We start from the raw sequence: 11,440 nt of genomic DNA on the forward strand, positions 1-11,440 counted from the left end.
CACCAACAGTGTGATAGACTGAAGCTATCCATTTCACCAACAGTGTGATAGACTGAAGCTAGCCATTGCACCAACAGTGTGACAAAACTGACAATTGACACAATAGAGATGTAAAACGTTTTGCCATTACTCCATTTTATAGATGAACAAGTTGAGTAATTTATCCAAGGTGATTTAGATTTGAACCCAGACCTGTTTGAATCAGGAAATTATATTAACACAACCATTTCTTTTTTGTTGTCATGTGCCTTTTTTAATTTATTTTATTTATTTATACATTTATTTTAATACACGGAGTCTAATTAATGCTTTCTGTATACACATGAATGGAAATCATCCACTGGAACCTGGAAAATTTACCAATGGCCACCCCCACAAAGAAAAACCCTTCTCTCCTTCGGGAACCAGCAATTGCCCATAGCTCTTCAACTAGGGGTGGGGCCTCAGCCCACCCTACCCATACATGCTGGAATGTTGTGCAGGTAAGCACACCAGAGCTGTTATAAGGTCACATGTGAGATTGAGTGTTTTCTTAGCCATCTTATCAAGAACTTCTGTCTTCTTTTGAGTGTCGTATAAAGCCAGATCTGCCCGAATGAAGGGTGTATATGTGCATGAACACACACATACACACATGCACACATACGAGCAAACACATGAACACACACATGCATGCATGCATGCACACACACACACACACACACACACAAATTAGGAGGTTGATTGTGTCAGCGGGAAGGCTTGTAAGAACAGAGTGGCCTGGCTAGTGAGAAAGGAATGAGAGAATAATGTCACTCCTTTGGGCATTTTGGTTAGAGTCCAGTGAGAGAGACAGACCGATTAGTTATATGGCTCTTGGACCAAGTAGACAAAGGGCCCCTGCTGGAGAAATCCCTTTCTGACCTGGTGGGGAGCAGGAGGGTAGGTTTGGAAGAGGCTTCTGAGGGAGAAGTCAGAGCGTTGGCGTCAAAGATGACTCTTGGCTTTCAAGCTAAGGTTAGGAAACAGGAGGACGCTGCATGGTGAAAGTGACCTCAGCAGGGGAGGGGTGGGGGGAGAGGAAGGGCAGATTTCAACAGACTCCCAAGTGCGGGGTAGAGGGAGTGGTGGGGGACAGCAAAGACATTTCACTTTCCCTGTGACCAAAGCTCCTTTTACTCATCGCCTCGTGTGCCTCTGTAGCCACAGCTTCTGATTTCTGGAGTGGCCGCCTCCAGGAGCTGAGGTTGTGTCGCACAGGATGTGGGATATGCTGTCAACCCAGACAAGCAAAATGCCACCTCGTCTGGAGCCGGAGCAAAGAGAACATGGGAGTGTGTGTACGTGGGGCGGGGGACTAAGCAGGAAGAGGGTTAACAACAGAAACTAAATCACCCTGACATCTCTGGGCTTAGATTTATTCATGAGCAAAATGGGTACACTGTCCCACGACCTGCATCTCAGAGTTGTCTTGAGGACTGGGTACAACCATAATTTAGAAGGTTTGGAAGAACCGAGCACGTGACAAACAGGCAATGTTAGCTAGTAGGGTTTCCTGATGGCCTCCCCCAACTCTTCGTTTACTCCCTGCTCCCTCCCCTCCCGCCCAGACTTGGAGCACAACAGGTCTAGAGAATTTAATATACAAAGAGAGATGTTTTCACTGAATGCTGTGTTTCAATGAGACTTCAGATAACTGTGTTTTGGGACTGTCTACAGTACCTGTGTCCCCCTGATGAGGAAGCAGACACAGCCCTGCCTCCCCTCCCCCTGCCCCACATACTCCAGACACTTTTTCCTGTTATGGAATATTGTTGGCTTTTTTTCACATTATTTTTGTGTGGCATACATTCTTTTATATTATTATTTTGAAATCGAGGTGTTTTCAGGAAACCTTTTTTTGCATGAAGTTTTTGCTGAACATGCACATAGGGTCATAGTTTAAAAATTTCTCAGTATGAAAAGTTACAAGGCAAAAAGTAAGTGTTGTTTCCTTATTCTGAGGTTCCCTACTGAGACTCAGGAAGTCAATATTACTCAGTTTTTAAAGATTTCTCATTATGGAGATATACTGTTAAGCAAACACAGGCCTCATCTCTTGTACAATGTTAGAGAAGAAAGGAAAAGAGGATTTGGGAGGAGTCTGAGCACGAGAAGCAGATGTTAACTAGTGTTCAGACGTTAAACCAGCAGACACATGGCTATCTGATGGAGGATTAATCCTGTCCAGACAAGGTCTGCAGGACCATCGACTCTAAAAGCTGTTGATCGCTTTTGCTGAAGCGGCTTGGTGTCTCCCCAATACCTGCACTGTAGTGTGTAATCTCATGTGATGTGCATATGTAATCCCATGTTTGCTTCTCAATCTTATGGGCACAGATATCTGTGGGTGGTCAGGCAGATGACTCTTCATTCAGCTATATAGTTCTGGTATATAGAATGTATACTGGGACTTGCTTCATAACTGGATCTATTTGTCCCACAAGGACTGGGGACATTTAAAAGCCCGCCTTCTTCTTTGGTGCTTACTGGATGGCTCTCCCTACCCCATGAGACCTCCAATGAGAGAATTTAGCCATGTAGCCATAAACCTTGGTTCCCACAGCCATATCTCCATTCTGTTCTCTGAGATACATTAGAAGCCACCTTCCTGCAACTGTCTTCCATTTGGCAGGACATGCAGTCAGGAAAGGAGTCTTTCATATAGATCACACTGGGACCTTCAGAGATAAAGGGATGTTCAAGCTCGGGGAACTGCCTTTGTTTTGTGTGTGTATATAAACAAGAAACTTTACAGAACAGGAGGAGACCAGCAGAAGAATAAAGAAACTGATGCAGAAAAGTACATAGTGGAGAGATCATTTTCGCCCTCAGATCCTTCTAAGTTCTGTGCTTGCTGTGAGTCTTTTTCTGAACCCTGATGGGACACTGATGCTGGTACTCAGAGGTCCCTGGTACAGGGCTTTTAGTCACAGAAAGGTGAATGGTATGTAGGAACATTAGCCCATAATGCTACTACTGATGTGGAAGTTTAAAAAAATGTAAACATGAATAAAAGCCAGAAAACTTTATTGGAATCTACTCTGTGCAGAACATGTTAGTAACCAGTCAGTCCTAAGAGCCTGCACAGGCAGGGGCAAGACGTATGGATGGGAGCATTACAAGCATGAGCCTCTCACCAGCAGAACAGTTTACAGCCCTCCACGGCCCTTTATGGAAAACATGAAGAACAGTTTTTGTTGCTTGGACTCCCCAAAGTTCTCCTTAAGCTTGGATGGTGATTACTCCGTGGCTTATCAACACACCACGTCCTACCACTTTTCTACGAGGCTATTTCTCTCCCGTACACAGTTTTCCTGTCATTGTCTTCAGCATCAGTTGCTCTTAGTCCTTATTTGAAAGGCCAACACATGCTTGCTGGGACATCTGCAGACTAGGGTACCCTCGGGGTGTTGTGCTTTCTGCTTTTCCTAATTCCATTCAAACCATGACTTGAAAGAGTCCTAGTCTTCCTCCCTCATCTCATCACAGTGATTGCTCTTCTCCCGAACTCTGTCTCCAGTTGGAGGAAGCATGGGGATCATCAAAAGACTGTTCACCACCAAGGCAATTTCTGTCCACATCCATTGCGACATACCATCCGTCTCTGGCTTCTGGACTTGTCCAAGGGCTGGGGAGATCATCAATCCTTCTATGAGCATTGTCGGTTGGACTCTACTGATTTCCTCTTGTTTTGAGTGTTTTGCTGTCTTGGCCTTGCACAGCTGTCCCCAGACCATCACCGCCAGCATCCCATCTTTCTCAAGAGGATAAAAAGGACTCAGGGCATACAGTACATCTTGCTTTCTTCAGTGCTGCCTGCAGAAGCTTGTTAATTGCTGGCTGACTGGGTGGATTCTCCCAATATCAGCAGCAGCCCCGACAGGAGAGGTCCTTGGATCCATGGACAGTTCCATTGCTGGTTTTCTCGATCTCCCAGAATTGTGAATTTTGTGCTGTTACCTGTGCACTGCTTTGGTCATCGTATTTATTACTGATCTGGACAGAGGGATGAGTGTTCTTTATAAGTGGCTGGTCTTTTTCTAGAGCAAAGTAGTTATGCTACTAGAGTAGACACGCTTTTGTATTTTAACATACTAACATGAACACATCAAACAACGTCATCAAATACACCATTCCTATTCTGACTGAAGAGGTAGTTTTGTCCACATCCAAGGATACAGGATGAAGTGGGCTATCACTTTAGAATTCAAGACAGAGAAAAGCCAGTATTCCGACAACAAGAGGTTCCATATAGAAAGGCACTATGCAAAGTTAGGAGAGGAATCTGATCTGCAGTGGGAGACGTTGATCCAAAAAGTCATTCCCCAGCACGGAGCCATTTCAGTGCACTGGGCCTGAGTGTGAGCTGAGTCAAACAAAGCAAGACAGAATTAGTGTCTGCTCCTGGCACAGGAAACAGAGCTGGAATGACAGGGAACTTTTTCACCCAGAGGGAGTCTCAGATCTCCGCCTTCCCTAATAACTATAGTCTCTCATTTTCTGGAAAATCAAAGAGGTTGTCCAAAAGCTTGGAAAGGAAAAGGGATAAAGTATGGACACTATGATGAATTGTGTTCTTTAATCAAGTGTAGTTCTCAGGTCATCTGAGGATGGTTTTGGATTTTGAACAATGCTGGGCTTCTGGTTTCAGGTACACAGATCTCTATTCTGGAAAAACAAAACAGAAAGACAAGGGACTGAGTGAGATTTTACAGTAGGACCATTTTCTTTTGGTAGATTTCAAACATAAGATGTATGAAGGCGACCATTGTAACGTCAACCAATAGAAACGAAGCATTGAAATGGAGGATGAGAAAGCAGAAGGAAAGAAAGCCAGGCTACACTGTCACCCAAGTACCCATCTTTCACCCAGCCTGGGTCCTCACCCTGCTGTGGTGCTGACCCTTGATCCCTTCCTTCTGCACGCCCTTCCAGAACATTTCAGAACCAAGTCTTAGAGGGCCAGTAGCACCTCAGGGACCTTGGGTCTCCATCCAGAAGTCCTGGAGTGAGTCTTGCTGCTAATACCTGATAAGTTCTGAGCTCCATGTGGCCTCTGCATCCTGCGTTTACTATAATTGTCTCTTCAACCAGGCTCTTTCATAGGGAGCTTAGATCCCGTGGCCAGGCAATCAAGGCCTTGGCATTCTTGAGCTCCCAGCTTCTCTCTGGGGATGAAGGATAGACAACCCAACTGTGTCACCAGAGGACTGGTCATCAGAAACTTCAGGTATGCCTGACACTGTGCTGGATGCTAGGGTCAGAAATACAACAGTCCCATCAGCCACTGTGACGTCTACCTTCTATAGTTCAGTTAATAGTGTTTCCTAAGGTAATCTCAGATAAGTAAGCAAGGAGCCACATGCTACTATAGCAGGTGGACACGATTAAGTTTAGGGAAAGGTTTTGAAGAAAGTGCTAATGGGGGCAAGAGCTGAAGGATGAGGGAGAAGAAGTGGTAGAAGAAGCCAAGTGGTAGGTGCAGCAGGTATAAAGGCACTGAAACTAAAGGGAACATGGTACCACTGCCTGCTTCTTCATTCATTCATTCTGTATGGGCAAGGAGCTCACTAGTTTGGTCACTGTTAGATGCTGAAGCTGCCAAGGTGAATGAGATATGGGCTATCTGCCACATCACAATCATGGGCTTTGCTTAGTCCTTGACCTTGACTGTCTCAGCATGACCTTGACTGACTCGGCACGTCCTCAGGGCACTGGGCATTAGAGGCTGCCTTCTGCTCACAGCCACTTGTGTCACGCCCTCTCTTGCCTTGCTGTCTTCCCCCTCCCCATTAACTTTTCTCATTAGCCCCAGCATGCTTCAGATTAAAGCCTGTGCGTGTGACAGACAGGCACGAGGGGCTTCGAACCTCTTTCAGCAGTGTTGCAGGTGGGACTCACCTTTCTCCAGTCTCCATTCTGATTTCTGAAAGAGATCAAAAAACAGTTTCAGAAGCTGTATCCTCACAGACGTGGAAAGAGGGGACAGGAAGAGGCTTCAAAATCCTGGCTCTCAGAGAGAAATTATGACTGGGGGCTGGGAAGGCCTTCCTGGCATCTCCAAGATAAAAGCCTTTTTTAGATGACTGTGTCTTAGGTTCTAATGTTGGACACAATCCCACCCCCATCTAGCGGTATCCTCACTGAAATGGAGGGACATGGGGGTAACACATTCTTTTTTGCCAGTCTTTTAATGACCAGAAAAGAGTTTCCAAAATTTGAAATCTAAGTAGGTTTAGAAGGTAAGTGACAGGTATTCAGAGCCGACAATGGTGATACCTACATGGGTTAGCCAGATGGTGCTGCCAAATCATATAGATGTATGGTTGTATGGACAGGCTAAAGTAGGAAACCTCCAGACAGCCAGGTCTCCAAAGGCCCAGTTGCTCCCTGAATGGACTTACTGCTGATGCAATTTGGGGTTCAAATTCCTTCAGATTCATGGATGGTTTGTTGGTACTACTGTCCCACTAAGAGACTCTTGTTTTCTGGGCATCCACGGAAAACACAGGGACCATTCACCAGTACCCTGATGGTTTTGTGACTCAGTCTGTACTAGAGTCTTCCTGGACACTTCCCGAAACTTCTCTTTTATGTGTGTTCGTATTTAAAAATGGCCGTCTCTGCATGGAAGTATATCCATGGACAAGATTTAAACATTTTTAGCAGAAAGATTGATAAGTGTCTTTTTTTTGAGATAGGGATCTTATTATGTAGCCCAGGTTGTCTCAAGCTGAATCCTCCTGTTTCCCCCTCCTGAGTGCTAGTACAGGGCTTTATCATCATGCCTGCATCCACTAATCTAAATTTTCAAAACCATTTCGCCCGCTGTGGATTATCTGCATTCTTACATATTTCTATGGAGCCAGCCTGTGAATTTTACTGATGAGTCTTCCCAGGCATTTGACTGAGATTGCTTTGATCCATTGATCAATTTGGAGAAAATATTTTGTCTTCAAATCCTTGGACACAGTGCATGTTTCCATTTATTTAGGTCTACAGTTTCTGTTTATAGTAAATTAGAGTTTTAGGACTTGCATTTGTCTTGCTGAATGTATTGTCAACAATGCCTTATTATTATGTGATGATCCTAGAAACTGTACTTAAACATTTATTCAGTATTTGTTTATTGTTGTATATAGAATATAATTGACCTCAATTGTTTTTGACCTTGCATTGCAAGACTTTGTTACTCTTATTAGTTCTAATTGCCTTTTAATAGTTTTAAAGGCTTTCTACAGACACAATCATGTTATCTGCCTCAAAGATGGAGTTTTTTGTCCTTCCTTTCCAATCTGTAAGCCTTTCTCTTCTCACACTGGCTAGGACTCCTGGCAAAATGCTGAACAAAACCCGTAACCATGGGCATCTTTGCCTTCCTCCCAGTTAGGGGAAAAGTAATTTGCCCTTTATCACTATGATGTGATCAGAACGATTTGGTAGATTTCCTTTGTGGTTTTCAGATATTCCCCTTGAATTCCTAGTTCATAAAAAATTTTCTTTCTCTTTTAAAATTATGAATGGGTATTAATTAATTTTGTCAAAGGCTTTTTTTCATATCCATTGCCGTGACCACATGGGTTTTCTTTTGGTCTGTTTGTTAATGACTATCACTTCTGGGGCTTTGATGTTCAACTCTCCTCTTTCCTAGACTATGTTCTACTCTATCACAGTGTAATATATTCGTAATATATTACTAGACTTTAATTTCTTATTTTGTTAAGATTTTTGTAATCAGTGTTCATATGAGATTCTTTTAGGATTCCTTTCTTGATCTGTTTTCCTAGTTTGGGGTAACAGGAATCTCCCTGCCTTCTCAGAGCTTGCTCACTGACTACAGATAGTGAACTGTGAATAATCACATGCTGTTCTAAGTAACAGTTGTATCTTTCTGTTGCTGATGACCAAGGTCTCGAAACAATTGTTTCGCCCTCATTTTGTCTGGTTTCCAGTTGTCTGTGGCAGGAAGCAATTCATGAAGCAGTTGGGAGGAAGCAGAAGTCATTTTTTTTTTCTGTACAATCTGAAGAGAGCTTAGAAAGGCTCCTCTTATTTCCTCACATCTGTAATCTTCGCTTGCTGAGATGCATGTTGGGTACAATGTTGAGTCTGGTCTTTGCAGGTAGAGACAGCTCCTCCTTTGGGTATTTGAGAATAGGCCTATTCTCAGGTTAAGCATTCTTGGTTTATTTGATGCCCTGGTTTCAACGTGGCATCACCCCTAAAGTTCATGCGCTTGGAAGCACAATGTGGGGATAAGGACACGTAGGTAACCATGTTGGAGGGAATTTGGTCATAGGAGTCACACGTGGGAGAATTAGTAAGTACCTTGGGAGTGAGTTGGGTCTCAGCGATTGGCACTGGATACACAGGCTGTTATGAAGCCTGTTCCTTTCTCTGGTCTTTCTTTTGCACACATGTGCACCCACACATGCTGCTCTTATGTTGTTCCCACCACACTACACAATCTGCAGGTCATGGTGCCACATGATGTGGCTGCCTGATCTTAGGCTTTTCCTCCCCAAACCATAAACCATGACAACAGTTTTCTGAGGCATCAGCCTTTGGTATCTTGTTAGAGCAATGCAAAGGAACCGAAGCATTTGACCTGTTTCTTATTAGGGCTTCCAGACACTCTCTAAATCCAATTAGATTTTATTATTGCTCAAAGTTTAAAAAAAAAAACATAGTGTTTCATAGCTGGGTATAGTAACCCAGATAAATATAGAACATGAAATAATCAAATGATCTTTTTATACCCATGACAAAGTCATCACAATTACAAGAAAGCCCCTGCTTTAAAAGCAAAAGCCGACGATCAGGAGACACAATGTGTGACCCGTACTTTTGGAATGGATGGTAACTTCAGTATTTTGAAATGGAAACAGGATGAAATCACTAACTTTCAGTTTTTAAATGCTGTGGAGGTTCCTGTTTAAATGCTGATGAAAAACGAATCACTTGGGAAAAGGCACTTGTCCTTTGAGAAATAAATTATAACTAGTTAGGTTTGGTCACACATGCCTTTAGTCTCAGACTCAAGAGAAATTATAACTAGTTAGGTTTGGTAACACACGCCTTTAGTCTCAGACTCAAGAGGTCTGAGACTTAGATCCCTAAGTCCAGCCTGGTCTACATAGTAAGGCCTGAACTAAAGAGAACTTGTCTAAAAAAAATTGTGGCTATGTGAACCAAGATACTTCTCCCTTAGCTGTAGACACTTCTCACTTAGCTGTAGGGAGGCATACTGTAAAAGCTGTTGGCGTTGTGAGCACTATTATGAACATTCTTTCAGTCAAACAAATCCTCAAATAGACAAACTGAGATGGTAACTTCAGAAAGGATGAAAACAATAATTCAGAATTATACAGCCTCCTGCCTTTTCTTTCTTACTAATCCGGGAGACGAGCAGGGTAGAAATCACTGTATAGTCTGGGTAATTCCTTTCTATTCATTTAAGTGACCTAAATAGGATAAATATACATACATAACTGAGACACAATTAGCAAACACTGGACAGGACTTTCAATGTCCAGTTAGTTACTTTGAAGGCTGTCTCCTCTGAGTAGGTCAGCGTCATATGTAAAGGAAATCCATTTGGGGATTTATTCCTATTGTCAATGAGGATGGTCATGACTGCTCCAGCATCTGTTGGCAGAATTCTGTCCTTTGAGGCTGTAAACGGAACTCCTCAGTTCTTAGCTGACTGGCTGTCAAGTGAGGGCCTTTTCTAGTCTCTAGAAGTGATCCAAATTCCTTGGTTCATGCCCTTCTTTTCCCAAGTTCAAAGCCAATAATGATGGATGGAGCTTTTCCCAAACCTCCTATGCCTCCTCCTTCTCCTAGCATAGCTCTCTAAGCTACGTGAGTAAATTTCTGCAGCTCATGTGACTTTTTGCCACATAAGATAACATATGGAGGTTCTCGATTGGTGACTCAGCAGTTAAGAGCACTTGATGCTTTTGCAGAGGTCCCTGATTCAATTCCCAAAACTCACATGGCACCTTTCAGCTACCTGTAACCCTAGTTCCAGGAAATCTCTTCTGGCTTTTAAGGGAACGAGACAGATATGCAGTACACATATATACATGCAAGCAAAAATGTTCATACATATAAAATAAAAATAAATAAATACTTTGTAAGATAATATAAAATTTTAAGTATAAAAAGTAGAAGTTTGGAAAAGGGTAGTAATTTACTTATCATAATCAAGAGCAGAAGAATTCATAAAGCCAGGTCAGTTAGTACAGAACTCAAGTTCATGAGCATCACATATCCACATGGTTTGATTTTCCACGGTATGTCTCCCTCCTGGAGATGTCAAGGAGCCTTTCTTTGACCAAACTCATTGTCCTGTATAACTGACCACACAACTTTTTGCTATCAATATTTTTGTCATATTCTCTTGTTGCTACCCTCTCCTGTCCTCTGCCTTTGATGACATAGTTCAGTGTGATCATCTTACACATACATTTAGCTTCTTTACATCTGCTTCCAACTCCTGTCTTACATGTACATATAACATTCCTGACTTCCTTATCTAGTCGCAAATATTTCTGGTTACCTTATGGAGAAAATGTGGTTTTTTTTTTCTTTTTACTTTTTTAATCCATATGTCCTTTGTTTTGACTGCAAGTTAGTTATTCCACTGTGAAAACAGACTTAGGAAACAGGTCATTCCACTCTAGAGATTGTTTCTATGTCTATGACTAACTCTCTCTCTCTAAGTGCTACTAGAGATTGAGCCCTTGAGGAAAGGCTGTTCACTAAGCAATCACCTAAATAAAATCAGAAGTGATGTAGATCCCAACAGATGTTACACCATAGCAAGGAAGCACGGGGAAAAACAAGGTAACATGACTTTTCCAAAAGACCATGACTGATGGAGGAAGGTCATTGGTTAATTAATAAAGAAACTGCTTGGCCCTGATAGGTTAGAACATAGGTGGGTAGAGTAAACAGAACAGAATGCTGGGAGGAAGAGGAAGTGAGCTCAGACGCCATGCTCCCCTCTCCCAGGCAGATGAGATGAAGCAAGCTGCCAGGTCAGACATGCTGGATCTTTCCCAGTAAGACTGGTGCTACACAGATTACTAAATATGGGTTAAGGCAAGGTGTGAGAATTAGCCATTAAGAGGTTAGAACTAATGGCCAAGCAGTGTTTAAAAGAATACAGTTTGTGTGTTGTTATTTTGGGGCATAAGCTAGCCAGGCAGCCAGGAGCTGGGTGGCAGGAACACAGCCCACAGCTCCTTCAACACCATGACTTCTTAACTTGTGAACAAAAAGACATCCAAATGGCTAGGCATGTAATTGAAATATCTGCTTATGAAGTGATTAGTGAGCTCAAAGAGAGCATAAACAAATAAACAATGATGCAATGGAATCAACCCAGGATGTGAAGAAAAAGTCAACAGCG

Source organism: Microtus ochrogaster, chromosome 2 (assembly GCF_000317375.1).
Source record: "Microtus ochrogaster isolate Prairie Vole_2 chromosome 2, MicOch1.0, whole genome shotgun sequence".
In the NCBI taxonomy this organism is placed as follows: domain Eukaryota; kingdom Metazoa; phylum Chordata; class Mammalia; order Rodentia; family Cricetidae; genus Microtus; species Microtus ochrogaster.